At 38.7% G+C, this 24,982-nt stretch overlaps 1 long non-coding RNA gene across 2 annotated transcripts in view; it reads right to left on the reverse strand.

Moving 5' to 3' along the window:
- Positions 1-582: 582 nt before the first annotated feature.
- The window catches only part of LOC121108476, a 36,360-nt gene continuing 11,960 nt past the window's right edge, over positions 583-24,982 (reverse strand). The window contains exons 3-4 of one of the 2 annotated variants that reach the window (XR_005843008.2): positions 7,302-23,918; positions 583-5,176 (exon numbers count right to left, since the gene is read on the reverse strand). This is a non-coding gene — a long non-coding RNA (uncharacterized LOC121108476). Of the gene's footprint in view, positions 23,919-24,982 lie in introns of both variants that reach the window. The other variant, XR_005843007.2, reaches the window with a different exon arrangement.

Genomic DNA, 24,982 nt, shown 5'->3' on the forward strand with positions numbered 1-24,982 from the left:
CTTCTTTTAACAGCTTTACCTCTCTGGTATTCGGTTTCTATTTCTTTTGCTAATTACAAGGAGCTATTCTAAGGCTTCTGAGCCTCTCTAACTATGCCAATAGTCTTAACTGTGAAAGCAGGACCTTGAAATATGCACGTGCATTTCTCTGTACTAATTTCCTTGTCACTTTCTTCTTTGCAAGACAGTAAATTGCTTAAGTTTATTTTGCTAATTTCCAAAATAACTTTTTGTTTTCATTTTTTCTTGTATAATGTGGGTCAGAGATTGAAAGAATTAGTTCTGCTGTCCTTAAAAGTTACTTCACAAAGTTTTATATTAATGTACCAATCAAAAGGTAGAGTATTGGGAGAACTGGAACAGAAATAGCAAAAATGCAGCTCCAGAGAACCTGGCAGTTATTCAGTGTGAAGCATTATAATGCCAGCATACCCTCTCAGCATGCTGCTTTATATAGGTTGAAGCTGTTTTTTTTTCACCTTCTCAATTGCAACTTACAAAGAGAAAAAGTAGAGAACTATGGTAGGGTGCTCCTATCTAATGTTTAAATTCAAAAATTTCTTGTGAAACTATTTTTTCTTTTTCTTTCTTTCTTTCTTTCCTTTTTTTTTTTTTTTTTTTTTTCGGATAAGATGTCATCATTTTAGATTTTCTTCTCTTTTTCCTGCTTTTTCCCTTTTGCCTTTGCTCAGGCAGCTAGTTTTTAATATTTTCATTTGTACTTGCTTTTCTGCACCTTCACACATCACATACATTTTCATGCTTAGAAAGGATACAGAGTGGCTAAAGAAAAGAAATGTTGCAGAATTTTTACACAGCAGTTTGAAAACTCTACAGAAGATCTGAAAATTGGCCAAGCAGAAAAGGATAAGGAGATAAAACAAAAAAGAAACCTTTTTTTTTTTTTTAGAACAGAAGCAAAAAAAAAAAAAATACAATAAGCATGAATTTTGGTTGCTTCGGAAGAAGTAATGTTTCTGTTCCTATTTTTTTTTTCAAACAAACAAAAAAAATAGTAGAAGAAAACAACTGTATTTATTTATTTATTTAATCATTAATTCATTCAATCATTTATCTTTTAAAATTAGCTGTAGTAGACTAGACAAGATTATACTAGATTAGAATAGTTCAGTTGGAAGGGATCTCCAGAGATCATCTAGCCCAGCTTCAAGGCCAACCAAAAGATAAAGCTTGTTACTGAGGGCATTGTCCAAATGCCTCCTGAACACTGAAAGGGAGCAGCATCAACCACCTCTCTAGGAAGTGTGTCCAAGTTTTTGATCACCCTCACAATAAAGAATTTTTTCCTGAGGTACATTCTGAGCCTCCCGTGGAGCAGATCTGTGCCATTTCTTGGTTTCCTGTCATCACATAACAGAAAAGAACACTTACTTGAGAGACCGTGATACTTCCTATTGAAACCTTTCATTCTGGTCAATAATGTCTACATTTTCAATTGTGTTCCTATTTCTGTGGTCTCACAGTGTCTGTTAATTACAGGATCAGTGCTCAGTTAAAACCCATATCATAAGAATTAACTATGACGATGCTGTATCACCTATATTATAAGTGGATAAACTGTGGATTGGCATTACCTTCAAGTGAGAATAAAAACTGAACAGTTTAATAAAGTGCTGAGTCATGAATCCTTCAAGTGCTGTGCTGTTTTACAAAAAGTATATGGGCAAAAATGCTTATAGGCAGTCATATAAAAGTCAAATAAGAGAGTTGTCATATTACAGATCTTGTACTATAATTTAGGACAGCATCCTAAAGATTAGACAGTGTATGTGTGTCCTGTGGTTTTGTACTGGCTCCATCACAGCATTCTGTGAACTTCACTGATAACGCTGTTGCAAGTCAGGTCAAAACTAAACACAACCCATGAGCCTGCTATGCATCACTGACACTGAGGTCCAGCAGGCAGCTGAAAGAAAAGATTTGTCTTCAGAAATGCTTGGGAAAACAGAGAAAGGTTAAATAGCAGTGCACTCGTTAGGAGAGCTTTTCAAGCAGGATACACATGTTTGTGAGTCAGCTTTGGGGCTGGCAGGTGGCACAGCTAAGACACTGCTCTGCTGTCAGCCCAAGTTGATGAGTCACTTTGGCAGCCTTTCTTCTCACTAACTGCAGCCTACGGATGAGCCAATCCCAGCCCCACAAAAGTCAGTGGTAGAACTCCCACTGGTATGAGCAGGAAAGGGTCTAGCCTTCTGCAATGAATAGCCAAAGTTTGAGCTCTCACTGGACTGATCAGAGACAGGAATGAGATGCTCATGAAATTGTGTTAATGTCCTCAGCTTGGGCCCTTAATATCATTCTGCTATAGTGTGTTTGCACAATAGGTGTTCAGTTGTTTGCCAGACAAGGATTTCCACCTTAAATTCATACTTCGGAATGAAAACAGCTCTGTACATGCAAAATAATAATAATCATATGAAAACTCCTAATTCTACCCTCAGTGTTCATAAACATGTACCGGCAGGCTGAAAACATCACAAGATTTAAAAAAGAAAACACACACACACGCAGAAAAAATGCAAATACAGGCCTCCAGAAGTCACTTTAAACCCCTAGTCAGTGTGCTCCCTAACAACATTTCCTATTGCTCTGCTGGGTGCTATGGAATGATGTGACAATAAACAGAGGTGCAGGAAATGGAGCAACAACAAAAAATCAGAAGCTCTTCATTGCCATATGAAAAAAATATCCCCCAGTGTTTCAAATAAATTCTCATTTCATTGAAGTGATCTTGCTATGAGATGTATTAATATATTGTTAAAAACAAGCTCTCTGCTGCACTGCAGGTTCCTTGTTGACTCATTTGGTGGCCCCTGATAGAGTATCAGGAGAGCTTTATTTGGAAGGACACTGGGGGAGGGCTGATTAAACAGGCTTCTGGCTGCATTCAATTTTATCTGGTTCGGGGAGATTTTGCACCTTTCTTGGAGACTGTACTAGCTGGGATTAGCACATTCCATTTCCTGCACTCCTCATAAGGCTGAGAACTAAAGAAAATTAAAATAAAGGTCAGTGAACTTGGCTACGCTTTTCTTTTGCTAAAAATTTGTCCATATGTTTGCATCTTTTTGCTTTGATCACATCCCACTTTGGCAGGCTCTATGTATGTTTACATGTGTAGGGGGTTTCATTTTTTTTCCATTCCACCGCACAACGTCTGTGTAGGTTCATCAGGATTCAACGTATTTCCACTGGCTTTTGTTTATGGAAATAATTTCCATTTAACTCTACCTTCAACAGATTTGCACTTACTTAAAGATTAAGGACAGCCAAGAGGGTGACCTTCCTCCTGGCGAAGAGTCAGTGGTGCTTCTTGCTTCTTGGTCCCCCAGGAGAGATATCCTCCCCTGCCAGGGCTGTGGAGCTACGCTGCTCTGCCCGCCCTGTCGTGGCCCTACAGCTTGCAGAGGCACAGGCTCTGCAGTACCCTGAACACACATGCATGCATACGTGCACACCCCATGGCCAAACTTAGCAGGCCCAGAGCCAAAAGCACTGCGTGGGAAATCATCTAAAGCCTCTGTGGGAGTCTTCCTTGTTTCTGCCAGCCCACAGCATCAGCAGTGGGATTTTGCAAGGGAGGACACTTGTCTCCTTTGTTCTGAATGAAGGGGACCAAACTCACGTCACCCAGCACATCAGTCTGTCACTTGGTAGCTAATTCGGGTCATCTGAACTGGATTTATATCAGTAAGCTAATTGTAACTACCAACCTCCTGAGCCAAGTGCTAATCTTCACATATTTATACACCTGCTTTTTCTTATCGCCATTCCGAAAAAAACACACAGACCTCTTCTTTTTTTTTTTTTTTCAGTAAACCACCACCTACTTCTTAGAACAGTTTGAGACCAGAACTGACAGCTTTAAACCATACTTCCCAGCTTAGGTAGAGGCTGTGGAAACTACGTGGCAAATGCATGAGCAAGTTGTGTTGACGTGGCCACCAGGCACAGGCAGAGGAGGCCACTCCTCAGCTCCTGAGCATGCCAAGGGGCTGAGTGAGCAGACAAATGTGCCCCAGCTGCCACCCACAAGACCTGTGCAAAGTGTTCACCTTGGGCTGTGATCATCACACTCTACTTTGTGCTGGCTATGTACCCCTTTGCCATTTAGTTGTGTGTTCAGAGGCTTTCTGCCAGATCCCCATTAGTGTATCTTAATGAAGTTCGGCTTCTGTTTGATTTCCTCAGTAAGTCTGAGCACAGGAGAAGTCAAATAAGGGCAGATACTTTATGCAACCAGATCTGAAGTATGACTGAGCTCAAGTAAACCTAGAAGAGACAGCAAAGGGTAAAAAAGCTTAAACTGGTCAGGCCTTCATGCTTTCTTCCTTGTGCCTCTAATTCCACACTGTAAGCGTCTTGGGCCTACAAAGAGATTTACAGGGTATGTCATTAGAGCTTCCTTTCATTTCCTTTTTTTCTCTCACAGTAATATACTTCAAGTTAATTTCAAGCTAAATCTCAGTAATTCTGAGGTTTTCAAACCGTCTCTCCTATGTAGTGAGACTTATTGAAAACCTTAACTTTTCACCTTCCCATTTCACAGTGAGTTCAGATGAGTGAAAAGCCATGGGAACATGTTGTTCTCTGCAATGTACTGCAGCACTGGTAACTTATAACACACAGAATCTGGGGAACTACAATATATCCTGCTCCCATGGCTGTAATTCTTGCTTCTTGCTTTGTATCACAGTTCAAGTGAGCAAACTAATGCATGAATTTGCAATCTGTAATTCCCGCTTAGCTAGGAGATTAAAAAGGAAGATTAGGATCAGAGTGAAGGAGATTTACAGCTATTATGGGAAGAGAAAATATTAAATATTTGAGTAAGTAAAGTACATAAATGAATGTATTAAGACTTAACTTAATGTAGCATATGTCTAGAATCCTTCCCCGTCAAAACTCCTGTCAGCAGTTCAGGGTCCAGAAACAACCACTGAAAAACATGGCTCAGTACTGCGGGATATTAGAAGTTTTCTGCAGACATTTTACACTCAGAGCCTACTTACCACTTCCATTCACAGAAAATCTGGCAGCAGTCTGAGCACCATCTGTGAAGCTCTGCACGACAGAGATCTGGTGGGGCACTTGGGAAGATGTCTATTTCTCATCACATGTGTAATTTTTACTAGAAAACAGGCTGCAGGGAAACCTGCAAATCATCAAAACATATGCTATCAGTGGTAGGCAGAAAAAAATGCTGCCCATGTTCTATTACTAGACTAGACACTCTCCAACTGTTATATGAAAAGAGATGAATCTTAAGGGGGCCGCTTCAAAAAGGGATAGCTCAAGCACTACGTACAGCAATCATGAGAAGTAGAGCATGTATACAACAGAAAAGGATCTATTCAAAGTGCTGAGGCAGGACTGGTGGTGTTAATACATTAGTGATTGTCAATTAGAGAACAGGCAGGAATACTGAGATTGGTTTCATTGATACTGATGACACCATGAGGCATTTCAGAGGGCACAACAAAGCTAAGGAAATGAACAAATGAAATTAGCTGGTAGCAAATATATACTGGAAAGAATTTTTAAAGCTCTTGGGCTAATTGTTATGCTCTGTAACAGTAGCTCAGCATATCAACTTGATCAGCTCATCAAAAACTTCTAATTTATTATACAGCTGTGGAGAAAAAGCCAGTTTCTCAATGTGTAAGAAACAGAATGGAAACTAATATCTACAATTTCATCATGTCACTAAATACAGTGCTGGAGGACTGTCACTTGATATTCTGCTCTGCTTGTTTTTCTGTGTTGGTTATACAGTAAACGTTAATAAAGTTTGAGAGGCTAGATATGAACTAATATGTGACTGTCCTGACACTTTTTGGTTCAAGTGACAGACTCTCCTTTTGACTTCTTGGAGAACAGAATAACGTAACAATTAATGAAAAGAAAATGAAGCTAAGTGACAAAAAGGTAACGCCATATCTCTCTTCTTCATATTCCAAAGAACTTACATCTTCAGTTATGTGAATTAAACTATGGCCACTTCTTTTCCCAGGCCAACAGCCAGCTATCTCCTTCTCTGCACTTTTTGCACTTAAGGAAGGATAGAGCACTGAAGAAACTCATCCAATTTACATGCTTTTACAATGTTAAAGAGTCATGCTACTAAAAAAAATAAAAATATTGAAAAGCCACTCTTCTCACCATGGACACTCATTATGGCCTGGAACACACTCTTAGGAAAGAGTGGCTGACAGCATCTGGGTAACTGGAAACTGTAATGAATGTGATGATGGTGATGCTGTACCATAGCATGTTAAACTCATGCCTTTTAGTTACCACAGCTCTTGAAGAATTCTATGAACTCTTGAAGAAGCTATGGCAATCACATATATCAGAAGGTTTAGTGCAGCCAAGTGGCAAATAGCACAAACTGGGTACAGATCAAAGAGTCTTTTTTTGTGTCCATTCACAGGCATGGGCAGACAATGGCTTGCTAACTAAGGACATGGCAAGGCATGTGTGAAAAATGATCGCTACAGCAGTAACTCTACCACTGACAAATAATCAGAAATTCAGATGTTATTTTCATCTTCAGAGAGGTCCTAGAATAATGGAGGATGCATAAAACCATTTATATTTGAAGGGAGAAGGTAAATAATTTAATGTTACAGAGCGGGATGCACAGCACAGGGCAGATAAATGATGAAATCCCACTGCAGTCTGTCTTGTGCAGTTGCCACACTAATTAGAGATCAATTACTTCCCACTTGTTTGCAACCTTATCAAAGAATAGCAAATTTACTGAGAGCAAAATGTGATAAGATGTCTTTTCATTATTACAGTAGATTTGTTGAAACAGTTCTGACATTGAGATTAATAAAAGCTTTCCCAATGGTAATATGATCTGTATGTATATACTGAGAATTTTGAAAGCTGAAAACTCGATCCTAGCCACTATCATAAAAATTCTCATTTCTATTAATTGTTTTCTTGCAAACAAAGAAGAGGTAGAGGGAAGAAGTAAATGAGTCTGATAATCTGAAAACTTGTTACAAAAATATAAACTTAAGTTTTACTTTCCATAGATCAAGTAGATCAACTAAAGTACAAAAACAGAAAATGTGCAGTTCGTATATTAGAGACTGTTACAACACCAAGAAGGGAGTGCAGGGGAAAAAGAGATTACTTCTGTATGTTAGTCACTCCGAAAGAAATGCCTCCTATTTGTTTCCATGGAAAGTACAACAGATACAAAGAGCACAATAGCACTATTTGATTGAGAAAAATACATACATAACACTGTTTTTCAACATACTCACCACCACTAGCTCATTTGCATGGGCGATCTGGTTGAGGTGATGTTCATTTCATGGTGTGACAGCTGTGCATGGCTGCCTGGGACTTGTCTTTCATATTGCTATTGCCACTGCTGAAACAAATCACTCACCAACTCTCTGCGCTCACAGCCACATTTCATCTCCATAAGCAAGTGTTGACTAACATCAACAGGCGCCATTTTTTCCACACAGAGGAATTCAATGTGTCATGGTTTTATGATTTCCATTATTGATATTTCACATCATAACATCATGTAGTGCACTGGGAGTTAAAGAGTTAATGCTGCCATTCCATGGATTGCCGATTGTTCCAGATGTCTGGTTCTCAGAAGAGAAAGAATGAACTACAGATCCCAGAATACTTCACTGTTCCGTTTCCTTTTTTCATTCAGAGGGAAAGACAAAACTGTTTGGAGTCACGAAACTAGTTCTTTTTCTTCTCCTGCTCGCCTCTGTGATGTGTGCTCCCTAGCCATCTTGCCTTCAGCATTAGAGTAAGGCCTTTGGTTCTGGATACTCTCTCTCTCATTTTATTTGGTTTATTCACTTCAATTCCAATGATGCTGTATTATATTGTGTTATCTCAAATTCCACTATCATGTTTAGTAAAATAGTTTTCTCCCTTAGCTCGTTGCTGCTGTTTTAGGCCCATCTCCCTACCTTTTTTCCCAGAATGTGGGCCCGTGTGTCAGTCTGACCCATTAGTCAGTCACACAACAGGCCAAACTAGGCCAGAACCATGACACAACGACACACCTTTGCTTCATATGCACTTCTGTTCCAGACAACATTTTGTCAGGCTGCCCCTCTGCTGCCATCTGTCACACAGCATCAACATGTAATGGAATATTGGTGGGGTGGTTCAATCTCTACTGCCATCACATCAATACCTGCCTCTGATACCTTGTGCCAACAGAATAAAGTAGGAAGCATTACTTTTGGAGCAGCCCCCATAGTATCGAAAGACAAATGCGGTATATCTACAAAATGTCAAAGTGACTGGAATATCATTCTGCAGTTTGGGAAGCACCACTAAATATTAAAAGGTCTTGAAATTTTCCCCAGAATTCTACTGGCTTGCTCTATATATGAGAACAATTTATGCATTAGTATGAATATCAGCAGTATTAACTTACACTCTCAAAACGTGTTGTGATTCCAAGTTTACAAATATTTACTGATCACAGGTTTTGAAATTCTGCAGAGATGTTATTATTTCAGTGCTATCTTTCAGCTTGTTTTCAGCTTTTTGGAGGCTGAGTGCTATTCCAATTTTTTTCTTTTTTTTTATTATTATTTTTTTTGCTTTGTTTTTCCCAAATGAGGCAGACATGGAACCAATATTGTCTGGATTGTTGGCATTTAATGTAAAGTACAAAAATTTAACATTTTTGTTTACATTATAACAATTACCTGATATACCATAGCTGTTACTCTTTTTATGGTTCTGCTGCGATAGTAGAACTCAGGAGTGGATCCCGCTGTACCACAGGACAGTCCAATAAACTAGTAAGTTGTAATGAATCTGAAACCTAATTTGTACAGTCAATAATGGGACTGCAAGTACTGGGCTGCTAGTCTAGAAAATACATAATGCAGGTGGTGTTCAGAATGAACAGAGATATAGATGGCCCTAACTGCTTTCCCTCATGCAAAGACCTGGCTTTCATGCTGCGCCTCATTAGATAAACACAGTGCCTTCTGCACTGTAATCTTCCTAGGTCTTGGCTTCTGGAGGAAAGATTTGGCACGTGGGCCAAATGATGAGATCAGGATCCCATGGTTTACTGCAGCATTCTCCAATTACTCAGACTAGACATCCTCCTTCAATGTCAGTTCTCCTAAGTGAAAATAACATCAATCCAAGATGAAACAGTCTTCCAGGATGCCAAATTGCTAGCAGTTCAACAAGTCCACTTCAGGACTTTCTCCAGCCCTCTTTACTGTTTGTTTTTATCAACCCAGTAACTTCCTACATTCTTTAGTCTTAATGTGTACAGTGGAGAACAACAGGCTTATTAATCTCTAATGGAGATCAAGTAGATCTTCTAAGAAGAATCTTTTCTTATATAACCACAGAAATGACTTGTATATTGGAATTAGCAGTCTTGGATGCCATGGCCCTGAACGTTCAGAACATAACAAGGGAATGATTAAGATGTCTTTTGTTCTGTGGAACTCTGCCATTTATTAAAGGGCAAATTAATTTGTTAATGGTAGTGAAGTGTTTTAAAGCAGAAAATTACAATTTGTATATGATATATTAAGCACTGAATTTTTCTAAAGAATATGAGGTGGGAAATAAAATTACTTTTATAATGTTAACTTATGTTCCAGAATTACAAAAATAATAAGATTCACTCTAGTGGGTAGCTTTTTTAATTAAAAAAAAAAAAAAAACATTTGTAAAGTAGTTATTTCATATTTTCAATAAATACAGCTTACCTTCACATAAGTTAAAAAATATGATGCAAAAATTCAAACCCTGAGGAACTTGAAACCAACTTTCTAAATCACAAGGATCTGATCATATTTATCTCCAAGTGTTGGCCATGCCGGGAGGATCTTCAGGGAGAATCTTGAGCAGATCTAGTTCCCTTCATTCCCTTCCTCTTCCTTCCATTTTCTGTTTCCCTTAAACAAATCTTTTTCAGATTTCTGGAACTCCTTCTCAGGTGACTAATAAGAATTTCTGCACCCAAATCAAGTTTTCAAGACAGGTTTTATTCCAGAAAAATACCTGAGCTATATTTCTTACAGGTTGGTAATTGATATGTTGTGCTCCAGTCTCTCTGGTGAATCTGATCCTTACAGATCTGTTAGGTAGGTTATTGAGATTGTTTTAACCTGTGATTTCTGTTGATGAGCCTTGAATTTGAGTGGCACTGTTGAGTCATGCTTGATATGTAATTGCTAGGACAGTAACAGCAACTGGCAGTCATGACTCTGGCGTCTATTTGAAAGGGAGTACTACAAACACTACCTCAATGAGAAGAAAAGGTTACTTCTCACCTATAGAGAAGGCTAACTTGGGAGGATGAATCTTGTTTCAGGTATATTCAGTTTCTGGGGACTAGTGCTTGTGTAAGGAACTGGGACAGGTAGCTCATGCCAACTATGAAAAGTGACATTAGTTTCAAGTACTAAAGCAACCCCACATTTTGTTCTAATTTATTTTTTAAATGCAAGTATAGGTATTGACAACTGCTGTGGCTTCAGATCATTCTTCGGTTATATTTTTTTATTATTTAACCCTACTTATACATTGGAAACTGGTAATTTTTGAAGGGAAAGAGCAAATTTGACTCTAAAATTGACACCAGTGCTTGCCAATCCAGTTAGAGCTGTGTTACATCTGGCACACAGATGCTAGAAAGGCCTAATACAAAAGAAGGCAGTGGCAGGACTTGCATAAAATCTGTGCCAGTCAACAAAAAAATGTTGAAAGTTTGTTGAGGTGAAAGAGGAAATTGCATAGAATAAGAACGTTTAACTAGTTGTGAAGAAATGATAGTGAAAATGTGAGGGAGCTTTCAGGTAGTAGTAAAACACGTAAATTGTACTAAAAATGAAAATGTTTTTGTTACCTCTGTTCCACACTATGAGAGATAATGAGGAAGTTCAAGTCAGTGCATTCAGAACACAAATGAGGAAATACTGCATTTCCTGTTAAGAAGCCAGTCTGTGGAATCCACTGGTGTGGCAGGTCCCCTAGTTAAGTACTCTGGATATTTTAATGATTTTATGACAGCTCGGAATATGACACTATGACAGCTCATAATATTTATAGTTTTGCAAGCTAGAACTGCATTAAGCATAGTACAGAAACTCTGCAAACTAGCCGAGGCTCTCTCATATGTTAAATGCATTTGAGGTAGCTCTCCTGCTTACGTACAGGCAAATGGAGTTCCCTTTGAAGGCTCTAATGTGGGTTGTCAAATGAGGAGGGAGTCATTTTAGTGGAGCTGGTGCCATGATCCAGCATAGCAAATCCTCTGCTGTTAAATCAAGGCTTTAAAGCAGTTTCTTAGTATTCAGAGAGGCCTTTCCTTTTTAGGCAACAACAGAACATAATCTGGATAGACCCTGACCCTTAACCCACAACTGCGAATGTCTGAAGCATGGTACAACGGATCAGAGTTGTTCTTAGTGGCCTTTGCCCTTCAGCATGTCTGAAAGGCAAACTTCTCACAGAACTGGACATAATCACTCCTGAATGCTTAGCACCCCTGGAGTTTCAGCCTTAGGGCATGGGAGGGTGAAAAGATGACCTCTTCAGGTCCCTTCCAGCCCTTTTTCCTATAAATCTGTAATTTGAACAGTTAACTAATGATTTTCCAATGAATTTTGAACCAAAAACAGAATGATGTGACTTACATACCAAAAAACCTTGCCCAAAAATTCTTCCTCAGCATGTAACCTCTTCTAATGATCCAAGATATGCTAGAAGCACCTTACAGGGAGGAGATTCTGAGCATGAGAGGGTCATTTCACAATCACGACACTGAAAAACTAAAGTTCTCAGAACTATCTGCAGTCTAAAATGAGTCTTTGAGGATAAGCACATGAATATTGGCCAAAAAGTCAGAGATCTGATGACACTGTTTTGTAGCTACAGCCTGGTTCTTACCATATGCAACCATCTACCCCACAGTTTGTCCAGAATTTCTGAGTTTCCTGGGAATCTGGAGGCCATATATATAGAACTTAAATGCAAGTGGAGGGCAGCTTACTACAAAAACAGTATAATTGATATGCCTACTTTTTTATTCTCTTCTGATGTTATTTCAGCTGTCACATTGCTCTGGGAGTCCCCTGTTTTCTTGTTGCCTTTTTTTTTTTTTTTTAACATTTACATTTACATTTGAGATATATTCTTTTGAGATTAAGAAAAGCTACATAAGGTCACTACTGACAAGCACCTAGGGACTGAAGATTTAAGTCTCCAGAGTGGTGCTGTGCTGATCACCCTTGCTTTGTTGCTGGCTTACAGAATGTCCTGCAAGTGATGCTCTCCAAGCTAAAAAAAATTCTCAGGAAGAAATTTTATAAGTGTTAGGGTTTCTTCTTCACTCTAAGGAAAATAAAAGGCCTGACTTCTACAGTGTTTAGCTGTGCAATTTGGCATGGCTCAATTCTGTGAGAGGTTCTTTCTCCTCTTACCCTGGTGGAGATGCTGCTAGACATACATTAAGGCTGTGACTGCCTGCTCTGGAGTGCATCATGGTATTGTTTGACAGTTTCTGAGTGTATAAAAGTAACTCCTCTGCAACCTTCCAGACTTCCTTTTCCAGGGTCACTCGTACAGTGTACCATATGCCATACTGAATGATGGCTTATTTCCTCACATTTTCACAAGCAAGTAGAAGCCCATGTATTTATTTACCTGCTTGCAAAAGCATGCTTCTAGATAATGGCTAAACTGTTTGGTTTCCCCTGTCATAAAGAGGAGAGCATAAAGCTTAAATTCTGCATACTTCCTTGTAAGAGGCAATGGGAATTGCTAGGACCATCTGACAGCCTCCAAGGCAATTGGAGATTGATTCAGGAGACCTCCATGAAGCTCTGAGGGGAGCTGCCCCCAGTATGCAGGAGAGACGGGGGGACTTTGAACTGTCCCTGTAAGACCCTTGGTTTATAGGGTTCACTGTCCTGGGGTCTGAATGCTGATATGTAGGTGGGTTGCCTTTTTGTTTTGTTTTGTTTTGTTTTTGTTTTAAACAGAATGGAAATCACTACAGAACTAGTATAATGCAATTAGAAAGTTGAATTTCACTCAGCTCTCTACATTAGATTTATGTATTAAGTTACCTAAATGGACCAGTGTCCAGTCAGGACAGCATTTTCCGGAGTCCTGACTCACTGGCAGTCTGGGGCTGAAGTGAACTAAGTAATATTGTAATAATTCTTACAAATTATTTAACAAATATTAAATTATTTTCTTGAAAGGCTTCTTCCGCCACTGCTGATTTGTATCACGGTGCCTGAAGTGCTCTGCTTCCATTTAAAGCTTTTTGTGCCTAAGCCTCTGCCTTATGCCGCTCTACCTGTCTTGATCTTTTTGCAGCTGCCACTTCAGAATTTGAAGATAAGGGGCCATCTAACATAGAAGCAGGTTTTTTTCTTTACATGGCCATTAGTGGTTTTTCTTTTTCTTTTTCTTTTTTTTTTTTTTTTTTTTTTTTTTTTTTTTGTCTATGGATTCCTGTTACAACTTCAAGGAAGAGACATTTATCTGTTACTTTACTGAAGAGACATTTGTCTGTTACCTTACTGCTGCACTGTGAAAGTCATGAATTATGTTCTTCTACTCAGATAGATTTTCACCCTGCTTTCAGTAGGTCTCCATTAACCCGCATCTGCCAAATTAAACTGACAGGTTTAGAAAAACTTGACACAACAGATTCTAAAATTAGATCTGCTACAAAAATCAGAGGAACCGAGACCGCAGTTTCCTCCCTCTGTGCAGCTTTAGTTGAATCAGAGTGAGATGATAATACAAAGAGGTAAAAGGGAGAAACAATGTTTCAGTCCTCCTTTATAGTGGGGTTTTGTTATTCTTGCTTTAAGTTTCAGTGACAAAAGTGCTTCAGAAATCACTAACAAGAGTTTTCTGACATAGATGTGCCTTGTGTTCCTTTACTGGGGGTTTATTCCTTTTTTTCTTTTATTTTCTTTTTTCCTTTTCTTTCTTTTTCTTTCTTTCTTTCTTTCTTTCTTTCTTTCTTTCTTTCTTTCTTTCTTTCTTTCTTTCTTTCTTTCTTTCTTTCTTTCTTTCTTTCTTTCTTTCTTTCTTTCTTTCTTTCTTTTCTTTTCTCTCTCTCTCTTTTTTTTTTTTTTCTTTTTAACTATTCTGAGGACTTGTAAGGATGATAAGTAAGGCAATTGTTGGGAAAGAAGGGAACACCATTTTAAAGAGAAACTGCCAAACTTAATTGGTCAGAAATTGACACAAACTGGAGTTCCAGAAAATGAAATCCCTAGCGCCAGTGTGTGTTCACAGTGAAGTGCAGCCAGTGAAATCAGAAATAATAATTTAAAAGACTATGGCCCCAGTTCCCAAATAACCAGCTGTTTCAGTTAAAGTGCTGGTGGTGAATCCAGCAACAAGGGTGAGCCCTACTGCACCGAACCCCACTTCTGCCTGGTACCCCTGGACCAGGGGCAGGAACAGTTCCTGTGGTCCAGACAACTCCACTGGGGGTCTCCTACTGCCATCAGTGAGATGTGTGTCTGGCGTCTGGACACTTCAGGAAAGCCCTGAAGGTCTCAGCTCTTCCTCCTTCCAGCTCTGTCCTGTAGGAGCTATTTGCTGAAAAGAGGGGGAAGAGAAAGAGGATTTGGAAAGGGGAAATGAAAAGGGATGTGGAAATACAAGGGGAAAGGGAAGCGGAAAGGGAAGGGAAATGGAAGGGGAAAGGAGCACAGTGTATGCTGAGCACAAACTGCAACTTAATTGCTGTGACTGCAGTTCTTGTGAAACATCAGGTCACCACAGACAGCTTTTTTTGCAACCGCGCAAGAAGGAAAGTTCATGTTATTAACTAAGATTTGGTGTATTCAGAAACTAAAGGAAAGAGAAGAGCTACCATAGCAAATTTGTGTTACTTAAAGATTACACACATCATTTTCTTCATGCTCAGTTTGCTCTCATAAAACTCCAGAAGGGTCTACATCATAGGAGATTTGATTATTAAATGAGTAATATCAAACCTCAACCTTACCCACCATCTCTGAATGTATTCCAGTGAGTTCTTTATGGAATTTGGATGTAGAGGAAGCCTCCAAAAAAATTTTTTTCCCCTGAAACCTGGCAAATGCTGAAGCAGATAGTACTGATTATCTATAAAGTAATATTTGATGTACAACAGATTACTCTTCCTTTTGCAAAGTGAAAATCAATCAGCAGAAGAGAAGAATGGAAAAGTTGCTGTGTCACAAGCCACAATTAAAAAACAAAAACAAAAACAAAACCAACAATTTCATTTAATCATGTCTCCAAGGAAGACTCCCTCTACACAACACCTGCTCCAACTTGCGGAGAGCAGGACATGCTTGTTGTTTTCTTGCTTCAAGGACGACTCCGATTTCTAAATCCGGGGCACACAGTTAAGCCTCCTCCCCTCTAAAAACTGGTTTGCTTTTTTTTTTTTTTTTTCGGTGTAGCCATTTTGCAGTTTCTGGAGAGGCTGAGACCTGGGAGTCTCAGTATGTGTACCAAGTATATTGCCTGGCAGGCTGTACTTCTGTGAAGGTAAAATCCATCACCTCACCTGCACTGATGCTACATTTTGGAAGATGAGAAGAAATAACTTTTTCTTTCCATTATGCCATTGCTTTTGCTGATCAGCAGTCTTGCAACGCTCTGCTCTTGAGGTGCTCTTTGATGCATTGAATGACATCTTTTCACGTTTTTATTTTGTATTAACTTACAATCAACATTCAGTTATCAATCAACAATTATATCAATTATATCAATAATATCAATCAACAATTAACTTAGAGTCAACATTCAGTTAGTTTTGCAGGATTTAACATTTTATAGCGAGGACAAGACCCTGTATTACCATTTGGTTTCCCTAAAGTTGCCTGTATCAATACAAATCTCTGCCGGTGAGAGATTCTGAGATTTCAAAATGGACGTAACTCATGTAATTATAATAGGCTATTGGGATGTTTTTAGGTTACTTATGTCCTAAACATAACATAAAACTAAACTATTTGTTTTTTTCTTAATCAGATTCCAAACAAATAACAGCAACAAATGTTGATGCATGCTGTAAGGCATTTCTCACTGGACTTATTTTTTAGGGACCATCTGTAAATCTAACATATTCTCCTGAGTGTTTCTTAATAATAAGAACATAACATGAAGGTCTGCCTCACTTTGAAGAAATGAAACCAAATTTTAGTTCTGAAACAATAAAATTTCACTCAACAGACTGGTTTTTTTTTTGTTTGTTTGTTTGTTTCAAAATAAGCAAGAACTCTGCTGGTGACTATATTTAGCCCAATCCTAAGCAACCGTTTATAATAATTTTACAAATGACCTTAAAGAGCAGATCGTTCCATGCTATCTTTCTGAGCAGCATGTCATACGGCATACTACATCATAGCACATGCAGATATCAGCATGCATGGAGTGTTCATGGCCACATGCATACACATAGCCCGGGTTGCACGGATGTACATAACTTATCTGTATCTCGGTCAGGGATGCACAGGACCAAGAATATGCTGATAACCTGTAACATAGATGAGATTCAGACCTGTTGAAGGCAGAATCTACAGCTAGGGATTTTTGTTGTTGTTGTATAATATATATCCCTTCTGTATTATTGTGTGGTAAATACACCCTCCTAATAGCCTGTAGGTAAAATATGTATTTTTATCTGTGTTTTATTACACAGACATATTTTGCTGTGCAAATGTTATAAAAGCTATACACAATGGGTTTATTTTACTATTCAGCTAATTTAAAACTCCTGCATGCTGGGCCAATTTAAACAACTGTAGGGGATGAGACTGAAACAAACTGGAAAAAAATTACTTCCTCCAATGTTGACTTTCAAATTGGTTGAAGGACCCCAGAGATTAAAGGATGGATGTTTGGTATCTCCCTGTTAGGATCATTTTTTATTTTTAATAGAAAATTTCTGACTGAGACTAAAAGGCCAAGCAAGTTAGTGCCTAGCAAAGTATATCTCATGTGGATATGTCAATGGAAAAAAATCCCAAACATCATATAGCACCTCAATTCCTTTACATGAGCCAAGCATCTTTGAAGCTAGTAGTAATTCATCCATCTGTGGATCTACATCTGTTAGCTTAATAGGTGACACAAGGCTGGATTTTAAATGAGTCTAACCCAATAACTAGACTTATGTAATAGGCTTTTCAGGAAGACAGAGAAGGAAGCCTTAATGTTAAGAAACCCTAGCTCAAAGTATCAGTTCCAGTAGCTCCAATAACTAACATTAAACCTTTCTGTCTGTCTGTCAGTATAACTTTCCTTTGTATTTTCTTTGCTCAGGCTATCACATTTGCACTAAGGCTCCCTTTGCCCTGCCATTAACCTGTGTGAATACACAGGTGTGTGCATAATACATGAACAAAGAAATACCATTGTTTCAAAGAATTTCTTTCTCGTGGTCGTTTCTCACAAAAGAAATGCACAGCACATGCAACTATTTTTCTTAATTACTCCCGAAATGTCACTGCTGTAGTGTCCCACTCACTGTCACTCAAACCACATTAAAGAGCGGAATAAGGAATAACTTTGTGTAACTCAGTTATTCATTATAATGGTTGTAGCTTGTTTTCTTTTACAGAGCTGATCATGCCGAACATGATTTTCTCTTCCTGTATACCAGCCTAGCCCTGCTGACTTCAGAAGAATGTCTCCTGATCTGTTCTGGTAAGAGATGAGAAAGCCACTGATTTTCTACCTTAGATAAGTTGCTGGCACAACAGCAGAAATACTGCATGTGTTGGAGAAAAAAAAAAAAAACACAGTGGGCACAAACAGAAAGTCCCACACAGCTCAGTTAGTTTAACTTAAGAAATGTTTTCTCTCAAAAAATGCCAATAAGCTAGAGCAACATTATATTTAATAGTGTGGAAAAATTCCACAATATAGCCATATGAGAAATGTATTTAATTTTCCTTTTTTAAGCAAGTCAGCAAGTGAGTGCATATTACTAAGTTTGCTAGCGCAGCCTAGAAGAGCATATTGAAAGATCCTCTATAATGCACAATTAGATGCAAAGTTAAAATGGAGTGCTTTGTGTAGCTGCAGAGCACTTTGCTACACTGATTGGTTTCAGATGCTGTGAATCTCCAGTCTTGTTACTGGCAGACATTAGAACAGCATAAACTTTTTGTCTCTTATTCTCTTCTTAATGTACAGGGCATGGTGGGACAGAATAAACATAGCAAGGCACCTATGCATTGGAGATGGTTTCAGTGATTAATACAGCTCTGGCATAGGCAGGCACAACTCTTATTGACTTCAGTCAGTGTTGCACTGGATTACCCTAGGGATGAGTTTGATCCTCAGACTCTTTCTAGTAATGAGTGCTCTGGCAAGAGCATTAAGCACCACAAGCAGAGAATTAGCAGGTCCAGAATTATCCATGCTGTCAACAGAAATGGAGAGCAAGCAGGAGACTGGAGGAAAATATTGTGTGTGCTTTACTGGTTTGCAAATGTACGCTCACTAAATCAGCAGCAACACATTGACAAAGCTAGGATTTTTTTCTGCTCCCTTCTAACAGGATGTAAAAAAATACTTATTTAATAGTGTAAGGCATTTATTCAGATGCATTAATGGCAAGGAAAAGTAGGTAGTTAGATAGTAAGAAATGTGAGAAAACTTGATGTGATGTTGTCTTTGAGAGGTATTTAAATTACAGAAAAACACTTCATATACAAAAGTTGCAAAGCAGTAGATATCCCACCTTGAAAATAGATCATCAATATCTTAACATGAATAAGGTAGCTCAGATTGGCAGTACAAGCAGTCTGGGGGTGTTTATGTCTGTTCTTGTTAAAACTGCTCAGTTCCTCTCCAAACTCCAAGTAAAGCCTTTCCGTTCAATTTGATTTTATTTCATGACAGGGCAAGGGCTACTCTCTGAAGGAAAGGACTACATTTTAATAATCTCAAATAGAAAAAAAAAGATATCCAGATAGAAGAAAAAAACCAGCAGCAGGCATCAAATGAGACAGAAAGAAGTAACAAAGAAATCAGCAGTCTCACTGAAACGATTCTCATCTGAAACAGGTGAGAAAAGAATAGTAACAGAATACTAGGTCTTCAGAGACATTTTCTCTCTCTTTCTCTCCTACAAATTCAGCAGTAAAACTACTTGCAGTTAGTAACTCCTGGTTGCTGGTACATCCTTCTGACCTAGGTCTAAGGGCTCATGGCCAAGCTGGGGACTGGAGGGAGACACAGAGGAGGCAGCTGAAGCTGTGCTGGCCTCTCCTAAATCCTCCTTCTCCTCTTCCCTCTGTCATAGCAAATGGCTGTGCTTTGCACGTAGGTCTGCAAGAGCCTGCACCTGGGGGGAGGAAAGCCTGGGCATCCCATCTGACAGCACTGTCAGATGGGAAGGTAGTATCCTACTGCCAGATCTTGCCCCACCATCATGCCACGCAGAGCTTAGTCCCAGAAAATGTCTGCCTTTGGAGTTTCATGACCTTCTCTGTCTTCCCCTTTCTGTTCTAGTTTCTCTTTTTTCTTTTCCTGGATATTTCTTAAAGCATGTGTATGAACTTTTTCCCACATTTCTTCCGTACCAGACACTTCCTATGATGCTGGGTAAACAACATTCTTCTGAGAAGTCCTTTTGTGGAGTGTGGAGGATGAGTTGGATCTTTTTCTTTCTTTCTTTCCTTTCCTTTCTTTTCTTTTTTTTTCTTTTTCTTTTCCTTTTTTTTTTTTTTTTTTTTTTTTTTTTTGGTGGGTGTTAATCACACGTTCCCACTTGTGTTTTGAGCCTAGATGACTCTGAAAGAAGACTGCAGAGAGCTGTTTAAAGCCTGTGTTTTAGCTGCATGTGGGTTTCTGTGACTGAAGCTCAAAGAAATCATGCACTGACGGCAAAGGCTGTAATACCAATTCACATAGGGAGAATATAGTTCTAAGGTTTGTTACATTATAACACCCAGAAAAGGGGGCTTCCAAGTTTTGAAGACTTGTTTCTAGGCAAAATAGAACTTTGCAAGCTATAAACAACCAAGTCTATTCAGTTCAATTGTACTGGGAAGTTACTTCAGGTATGTTTGTGGACTCTGCTCTGTGAGTTTATCTGTATAAATGGTTTATAAATGAAGAAACAAATGTCACATTCCCTGGTAAAATGAGAGATGGACCTTCTATTGTGAATAATGCAAGCTTATCAGAGATAAAAGAACTGATGAATTATAGCTATAGTTTCCATATTTACTACTGCAAACTCTAATTTGTTATCCTATGAACGAGTAAACTGTGAAGGGACGGATTGATTTCTGATAAAACAAGAGCTGATAAAAACCCTAGTGCAGAATGAAGTACATTTGGTTTGTTTATAGCATGCAATTAGTTTTCCTCTCTAATCTCTTGACCTTCGCGGCTGCTACTAACTCAAGAGGATCCTCTCAAATAAAGTGACATTGCAAAGCAAAATATGCTCTCCTTCTTGCCAAAGGTGATATAAGACAAAACAGCATGAAAATAGGTTTTATCCTAAGCTATAGGTCTCCTGCCAAGTTACAGAAGCATAATTCCCTTGGCACTCTTAAGGCAAAGGAGATATAAAAGAACAGTCTGAGAGCAGCTCCTGAATTTTATCTAAACAAGTCTATTTTGATGCAGTGGAAATCAGACACATGCTGTGTATGAAGAAAACAATGCATTTAATCTTGAGTTACTCTTTGATTCATAGAGTGTTGGAAGATTCCTCTGGAAACTGTATAGTTCAGCCTTTGCCCTGAAGCAAAACCATCACTAGCTGTAGATCAGGCCTGACATGACCTTGCCTAGACAGGTCATGAAAACCTCCAACAGTAGAGATCCTGCAGTCCCTCATTCTTCCATTGCTAAAATCCTGTACTTTGCGAGGAATTTTTCCAAAATGTTTAATGTGAATCTCCCAAACTACAGTAAATGGTCACTGCTTCTTTTCATTTTATGTTCTTCAAATGAAAGGGTTTGGCTCCATCAAATCATAAATTCCCTTCCAGTTGTTCTAAGTTGCTATCAGATAACTTTCACTTCACACTGAACAAGTCTAGATCTCTCAACTTCTTGAAGGTCATGTGCTCTAGGCTTCAAACTATCTTGGTAGCCCTCTGACATTCTTTCTCCTTACCCCTCTTGATGTGGAACCCAAAACGAGACATATTTGCCTTGGTATTCACTACTAGCTACAGGCATTTACATGAACACTGCTAGTCATCTTGTCAGTTTCAGCCTGCATTTGTGCCTGAATAAGGTTTTTATTCCCACGTGCATAATTTACATTTCTTGAAGTGCACCTGGATTGAGGTTTTACTTTACAGCTTAATAACACCTCTTTCTAATTTAGTATCATCCACCAGTAGTGTTCTTAGCATCCAAGTAAATTATGATGAAATTACTGAACAATGTAAACCTCTTTTGTGTTTGTTCCAAAATGCATACCAGATAATGAATTATCGATTACTATGGACTAGATTGTCTTCTCCACTCAACAACAGCTCCTTGTTTTCTCTAAACTTCCTCTTACTACTAGCATATCTACTGAAGTTGTCATCTTCTAGACTAGACTTGGGTTTATCTCCACCTGAGCTTTGGCCTTCTCCCTAGCAAGCAAGTGATTGAGACATCTGACAAGTTTTTTCCAAATTTTTCCTCAATAGAATTCTCCTTTGTTGCTTTTGCTGGTTTCCACTTCTTGCTTTTTTTTTTTTTTTTTTTTTTAGTTTGCAAATAAGTTCCTGGCTTAGTCAAGGGTATCTTCTCATGAAATAGCCAGTTTGTGATTAGCCATCACAGTTGGATAGCTTGTGCTTGAGCTTTATATGTATTATGTATATTATTATATATATTTATTTATATATATAATTATATATATTATATTGAGCTAATATATATTATTTTTTTAAAAAAACCAACCACCCTCCTAGCAACTTCCTACTGTCTTTTATTCCAAAGACCTAACTCTGCTGCTTTCCCATCTTTCCTCCCCATCCTGAGCTCAATCATCTCCTGGTCACTGTATCCACAGCCATTAGCTTAGAGTCACTTTTACCAGTAATTCTGGCTCACTTTCTGTGAACCTGTCCTGGTTGGCCTGTCAAGCATTAGTTTAGGGATGTCACCAGCAATGCAATCAAGGAACTATCTCAGCTGCTTGCACAGTACCATGCTGACCTCCTAGACAATGTGTGGATATTAAGCTCCCTTTGAAAAAGGTAAGCTACAGCTGGGAGATTTCCACTTGTTACTTGCAGTAAGCCTTGTTTATCTCATACTTTCGGTGAGCAGATTGTAGCATATCCATTACATAATATCTCCAAGGTTAACTGATCTTGATCCAAAGACCACCAAAAGACAAGTTTCCAATTTCATATCAGTGCTCTGTACTGTCAAGAAGCTCCTTTACAAATGATGCAATCCTCCCTACTCTTCTTCCCTCAGTAAAGAAACCTGTTTGTGGCCATGAGAGCCTCAGATGCAGACGCTATCCCATAGCTGTTAGTGTCCTCGTACTCTAACTCTACAGTCATGACCCTGCAGTTGAGAGACACTCAAGCATTGTGCAACAGAGATACAAGATGTAAGTCCTTGAATACATTTGCCACCAAACACAGAGTCAACGTAACAATCAGCAGACTCTGTCACTGAAATATGTTTCTTGTGGTAAATCTGATGAAGACGCTGATCATGGACCAGAGGCTTCATAGACAAATACCCTCTAAAGCAATCTGCTTCAACAGACAAGTCTACTCATTCAGAAATAGTCTTTGGCCCTGGGGAATGGCCAGTCTTGAACCTCCAGAGAATGGTAAACCTTATAATGTATCCATTGGTAATACTACAGTTGGCTGAAGAATGTGACACTTTTTCTAACCTTTCCTCCCCCTTAAGTCTCTGTGTAGCAAAAATGGAAAGCAGAATGTCTATCACATGAATAACCATGATTATCATCAAGTCACTGCATGAACCAATCCTTTTTGCCTTGTGTCTGGGTTTCATTCAATGACTCCAGTCTGGCAGTAAATTCTACAGGTGGAATACACAGTGCACAAACTAGCTTCTTTTTTGCTCTATGTTTACAGGCCCCTATATTCAGCTTCCTCATCGGTGTTTCTGCTATTTCACACTTTATTTCCTCTGGCACTCTTGGATGAGTCTTATCTGAGCTGTGTGATTTGCTGTACTTGAATTACAGCAGTTGTTCCCTAGGATTCACTGTAGTGATATGTCCATCACTACGGTATTTGCATATTGTCTGCCAAGGCCATTGCTCTCCAAAATCTATCCCAGTCTTTTTTTTTTTTTTTTTCCTCCGTAACACTTTCAGCTATCTGTCCCAGCAACAATGCTCCAGCATGTAATTTTAGTGGTGGTATTCTCCATGAGGAGTTCTGCACATTGCCCTTGCTTCTTCACAAAATCTGTCAGGATGGGTGAGGTTTTCATGCCGCCTTGAACAGACTGTCAAAGAACAGTTTCATATCTACTAATGTATTCACTTCAGCACAATCCACCAAACAATTTGCAAAGACAAACAACCTCTACATATATTCTTCTTTCCCCACAGACAAACTGTTCAGATAGATGATTTTTCTACACATGTAACTGTATCCATGGTCTGGTGGTTTGTGTTTTTCATCTCACTGAAGAAATACATTAAAACTGTCTCACTCTGAATTACTGTTGGTACTCACTCAAAGGTAGTCAGCCAGACCAACTTAAGTAAGGAGTGGTGAAGACATGGAAGAAACACTGATTTATCCATGCAAACAAATCCTTCAAGTAGCTTCTTCAAGGGCTGTTGTCATCACTGCTGTTGTTTGTAGATTAATTTGGCTGCTGCTCATTGATGTTCTGTTCTACACTGCATGAAGCTGTAAACATATAAGCATTAGCACCGTATTTTCATCAGGCAATTTTCAGCCTTTCTTACATTAATTATTTCTTTTTAATGAGAATTCTGACAAAAGTGCACAAACTTCATCTTTCTTTGACATCAATTCTTCTATATTAGGTTCAGAAGAAATCTTCCGTTTCTGTCACATCCCATAGTACACCAAAATGTGTCAACACAGACAAAGACCTCATAAGCCTACGCTGTGTTTGTAAGTAGCACCTCTTAGCATCTGCTTCAGGTTACTGACAGAGACAAACACCGTGCTAGATGCGATTTAATCTTCTAACATTCTCACTTTCATGACTCAACAGGTATTGCCGAAGGGTAATACAAGGGCCTTGTCTGTTTATGTGCATTCTGTCTTATCGGGGACAACTATTTTTGGCCTTCCTCATCGTACTCTGCTTGCTAGGTAAATACGTTGACCTCTATAGAACTACAATTTTATGAGGTATAATAGGCAATAAATAAATAAATAAATAAATAAATATTTCTGAACGAGACGTCAAATTAATCCTGGCTCTGTTACAAATGACTACAGTCTCAAACAGGAGAAAGGCTTTGCAGAAGAGAGGAGCATGGCTGCAGTTGCAGAAAATGGCATACGTTATTCACCTGTTCATAGATATGGAGGAAGCTAAGAAGAGGCTGAAAAGCCATGCCTTTTAGTAAAAGGGTGCTGTCAGCACGGTCAATAGCTTTAGTGAAAACTCAAACTTCTGTGGACTGCTAGCAACAAACACAAACTTTTCTCTATTCAGATAAATTCCCCTGGGATTAAAAGGCCTGCTGGACTTAAAATATGCATTCTTCCATTTTTCTGTGTCTGTTGTGGTAAAATAGTATTGCTTCTTCTTATTTTGTGGTGGTAAGACTTGAGGGCTAACTAATCAGGAGACTGTATTTCAGATATAGTATTCTACTGTATTCAGACAAATTCCTTTCCTTAATACTCAGATATATTGTCTGGAGAAAATAGGACTACTTGTAAAACATAAAAATGCAAGCCAAACAATTTCTTCCTCCATTAACTTGAGAGGT

This window comes from Gallus gallus, chromosome Z (assembly GCF_016699485.2).
Source record: "Gallus gallus isolate bGalGal1 chromosome Z, bGalGal1.mat.broiler.GRCg7b, whole genome shotgun sequence".
In the NCBI taxonomy this organism is placed as follows: domain Eukaryota; kingdom Metazoa; phylum Chordata; class Aves; order Galliformes; family Phasianidae; genus Gallus; species Gallus gallus.